This window comes from Schistocerca americana, chromosome 7 (assembly GCF_021461395.2).
Source record: "Schistocerca americana isolate TAMUIC-IGC-003095 chromosome 7, iqSchAmer2.1, whole genome shotgun sequence".
Lineage (NCBI taxonomy): Eukaryota > Metazoa > Arthropoda > Insecta > Orthoptera > Acrididae > Schistocerca > Schistocerca americana.
The window spans coordinates 517,303,196-517,308,611 of NC_060125.1; positions in this window are offsets into that span (position 1 = coordinate 517,303,196).

Consider the following 5,416-nt stretch of genomic DNA (forward strand, 5'->3'; position numbering starts at 1 on the left):
ATTGGCATTTTATTCAAGATGACATCTACTGAAATACGCTGTGGTGGCAAAAATGTAATTCTGCAGAATATAGCTCAAGAGCTCGCAGAAGCGCTAATGAATTGGACATGGACCCACACTGTCAAAAATGCTAATAAGTCTTTTGTTGAAAGAGGATAAACTGTCGTTCGAAAAGTAAATGAATGAATGAAACTACTTTTGTACACTCAATTGGAGTAACTTTGTAAAACTTTTTACCATTTTTTTTGCAAATACTGGATACAAAATAAATTATGCATCACGAAAGACACGGTAAAACTTTGCGTCTGTAGTTACTGAATGTTTGGAAAAGTGAAAATGTATACTAACTATGTCTTATAGAGTAAAATTTCACTTTTAATGCTGAAAAAAGTAGCGTCGTCGTTCAGGATGACCTTAGATCAGTCTTTTTTTTCTATATCTAATTTTGTGTGTAAATTTAGATCATACCAGAAGAACATCAGATGTTAATAACATGTAAAAACAAAGAATATTAATTCAGTAGTTCAGGTTTACTCTGAAATTTCAAGATATTTGTATCGACCTGTTATTGTTCAACTTAAAACACTATCGCCAGAAGCTCTCTTCGCAGCCAATGAATTTAAAGGAAAATCACGAGGAAAACAAAGAAGAAGTCTCCCTGAAGAATGTGCTAAACTTCATTATCACATTCGGGCGTCCTCTGGCCGACAGTGATTCACTGACTAATCATTCCAACTAGGGCTGCAACACAGCAAACTTGGTCTCTACAATATTAAATTCAAATGATCTTCCTCAAGACTGCAAAATCCTGAAAATGGGTACAACCCTGAAGATCTGCGACCTGAATATCGAAAGCATCTCTAGAACCAAATGTGAATATCTCTCATGTCTGTGCTGTGAGAACAATGTGTACATAATTTCTCTACAAGAAATACAACAAAGCAAAGGAAAAATCCCAAGGTATAGACTGGTAGACACTCTTCACAGCGGACACCATGTGTGCAGAATAGCAACATATCCTGGGATGGACATAGGTGATTACAGAGTGGTTTCCAAGCACTCTACAGACAACACTTTTATCTTGGCAGTGTTGACATGTGGAGCTACTATTATCAACATCTACAAACCTCCAATAGTGATCTGGCCCACACACCCATTCTGACTTTTTACTGGCCCTGCCATCTATGTTGGAGTCTTTTATAGCCACCATCAGGCTAGTGAGTTTAAGGATAGTGATACATATGGTAACATCTTACATGACTGGCTGTCCTTCAATAACCTGTATTTCTTTTTAAGTGCAAAGGACAAAGTAACATTCTAGTCTAGGGCAGAGAGCCACATCACCAGACCTATGCTTTACCACTGCCCGTCCAGCTAATGGAAATGAACTGGCAAATAGGAAAATTATAGACTCTTTTTCATACAGCCAACATAGGCCCATTCTCATTGCTTATGGCATCCAGATGCCATTAGTAAATTCGACTGCTAAAGCTCACTGAAATTTAAAAAAAAACGAACTGGCAACAATACTCTGACAAACTCGATGAGATTGTTGATTTCATTCCTGTGCAAATTAAGAACTACGACATATTTACTAAAGCTGTCAAAGATGTAGCAAAAAGAACGACACTCAGAGAACACAGGAAACAATACATCCCAGGATGGTCCTATGAGTGCAATGAACTATACGAGGAAGATCTACATCTACATGGATACTATGCAAATCACATTCAAGTGCCTGGCAGAGGGTTCATCGAACCACCTTCACGATTCTCTATTATTCCAATCTCGTATAGCGCACAGAAAGAACGAACGCCTATATCTTTCCTTGTGAGTTCTGATTTCCCTTATTTTATAGAGGATATCGTTTCTCCCTATGTAGGTCGGTGTCAACAAAAAATTTCCACATTCAGAGGAGAAAGTTTGTGATTGGAATTTCGTGATAAGGCTCCGTTACAACGAAAAATGCCTTTCTTTTGATGATGTCCAGCAAAAATCCTGTACCATTTCAGTGATACTTTCTCCCATATTTCGGGTTAATACAAAACGTGCTGCCCTTCTTTGAACTTTTTCGGTGTACTCCGTCAGTCCTATCTGGTAAAGACCCCACACCAAGCAGCAGTATTCTAAAAGAGGATGGACAAGCGTAGTGTAGGCAGTCTCCTTAGTAGATATATTACATTTTCTAAGTGTTCTTAAAACACAGTTTTTGGTTAACCTTCCCCACAACGTTTTCTGTGTGTTCCTTCCAATTTAAGTTGTTCGTAATATCAACTTACACATTCAAATAAAACAACAGACGAACTTCTTCAGGCTCTCAATGACCACAGAAGAAGGAAATGGGAAAAACCTACAGAGAGACTCGAGTTCATCCATTCGACTCATAAAGTGTGGCAGCCAATGAAGAAATTGAATGTAGATTCTAAGCCTGGGAGATACCAATACAACATCACACCAAATGAAGTCGCAACACACTTATTGCAGAACTCTAAAGTAGCTATGAAGAAGCACCACTCTAGACTTACGAAGACACTGTTATGATGCACACATCTCAGCTAGTTCCCCATCCTGAGCTCTCATGCGATTTCGCATCTGAAGAGCTGGAGCAAGCTTTGACAAGTGTACATACAAATAAAACAGCTGGTTTCACCGAAATATATCCAGAGCTACTGAAAAATGCGGGTCCAAAAACTAAACAATGGCTGTTGCAGCTATATAATACAGATATTGCCCAACAAAATTTAGGGCCACAAAGGTAACAACTGTCACAAAACATAGTAAAGATAGCAGCGAAGCATCGCATTATAGACCATATCACTACTAAGTGTAGTTTATAAACTACTCAAAAGAATGTTGCTAAACCGAATTCAACTCTTAATTGACAAAGTAACTGCATTTCGTCAAGACAGTTTTCGAAAGACTTGCAGTTACTGTGATCAGGTGTTGGCACTGACATCTTTCATCAAAGTGGGGTACCAACGCAAATTAAAAACTGTAGTAGCATATTTTGTGCTTACAGACGCCTTTGACACCGTATGGCGCCACGGCCTGCTACTTAAATCTGCAGAAATCATACCAGGTAAAAAGTGGGTTAATTTAATGGATACCATGCTCAACAACAGACGATTTCAAGTATTCCTTGGAGACAAAGGGAGCAGGTGGCTAAGGCTGAATGATGGGCTATGTGGCGAAATAAATAAAAAAATTAAATTTATTAATTTTTTGAAGAGAGAAAAAATTATGGATGTGGCACTTTAAAATTTTTGAAACGCTTTTTTACGGGCTGTATTGACCAGCTCGAATGCTGACAAATTCAGTGTTGCGTGAAATTTTGCTTGTAATATAATTTACAGTTCCGATTAATGCAATATCTTTTAATTCTATGTCATTGTTGATTTATTCAGAGTTCTCACCTTAGACGTAGAGTTAGTGCTTTTGCCACAATATTAGTTCATTAGTCGCCATCGATGTTCTTCTCTTTATTGACCGTGTGTATCTTCCTAAGTCAGCATCGGTTTCCTTCATGAAGACGGAAGAAACAAAGGAATACAATGTTATGTCGCTTTAAATACAGTAATTCTCGTAAAACTTAGATATTTCTCACTATTTTTTATTCACAAGACAATAAGACTTGCTCTGCTCGTCGCACAAACCATAAATACAAACAAGATGGCTGCCTTTCCACACACACCAAAAATTACGCCTGTCCCCTACAAGGTAACAATCGAAAGTGTATCTTAACTCCTTCTTGGAGTATGCAACAAAAGAGAATCCAATATGAACATTACAGATATTACATTCTACATCCCTCTCGATTTAATCTTTGGTGCAGCCTTATGGTTCGTTTGTCTCTGCGTCGGAATGTGTCATTACAACTGCCTCCCTACTGCATATTGTCAGTAGAAAATTTTATTTGGTTCACACGATACAGGAGTCGACCTTCCAATTGATAGGTTTGGGGGTCTTTTATTTACAAACTTCATTTTTACTGTCTCATTTTCATGGCACTTTGAATTCTTTCGTATTACTGAGTGTGTGTCAGTTTTTTGGTATAATTATGCTAATATTATATTGGAACAAACAAGCCATCGATCACAAATATTAAGTCAAAATTGACCTGGTCAATTTTGACTTAATATTGGTGACCGAGGGCTTATTTGTTCCAATATAATTCTGACACGGGCACTGAACCTTAGCAGCTATGTTCAAAGTCTTATGCTAATATTTACAACCCTTAATCCTAATATACAAACTTTTGATTAATACTGAGAAAACTACATCATGTAGTAAAGTTTGTGCAATGAAATATACAATGAATACAACGTTACTTACAAATGTTTCCTTCCTCATCAGAGGTGAAAATTAAGTCCTTGTATTGCTTTCTGTATTTATTCTGGGGCGACGAGCTTTGTTCGCTAGCCCCAGTGTTGAATATGGGCGGGCGATACGCGTGCCTGATTGTTTAGTCGTCCGTTAGTCGGCGACGTTGGTTGAATGCGTGTGCAGAGCGGTAAATATACACCAACATGCAGGTACCGTCTAGACTTCCGAACTTCAGTATGCGTGTGCTTTTTGTAGTTCCTTCCAGTACTTAGACCAGATACTACGAGGAACATTGGAATATGTGCCCCGAAGAACACACCACACTATGTGTGAGGCTGCTTTGTCTTGGATTTTACTGACACACACACCTTGTTCCATTAATCAGTTAGAAGGCACAAGTCCTTTATTTTCATTTTTGAACTCATGTGTAAGTTAAGGTTTACCTTACGTTACGTATTCTTCATACGCAACGAGATGCATCAGCGTCCAGAGAAGCTCCACTGAACCTTGGGAAGGGAATTTTCTACCTTCTAATTAGGGTAATGGCAATGACTACGTGTATTCTATGGTTTTTTGCGTATAAAATCTGAAAATGCACGAAATAATCATTTATATGTAGCACAACCCTAACGTGTACAGTATTTTGTGCATAAGCATGTTCTGGTGTGCTTGTAAATCATTAACCCTAATAAAACTTCCTACATTAACATGGACATATTGAGAGGTCGCATGAGCCCCCTCTCATATTTCTATCTTACTCTGAGTAACTCAATTTTCCTCTGTAATTGCATGTGGTGAAAAGTTGCTATTCCTTCACACGCGGACTTCCCACGAAGCGTCTCTAGTCACCCAGGTGGTCTGGTGACAGGCGGGTTCTGCTGATTTTGAAAGGGTTAAGCCGATGGGTGTGAGGGAGTCAAGTGGATGCTTTCCAGACGCCGACATTGTCATAAGAGCGGCGGCGACACGCCCACAGGGGCCTGACGGAGCGGCTGGGCTAGAGATTCTGTTACTTCGCAGAAACTTAGTGAAAACACTTTCTGGCGGGCTACCAGCGAGGCGTGGGAATGACTTGTGTTCCCAGGCAGTCTTG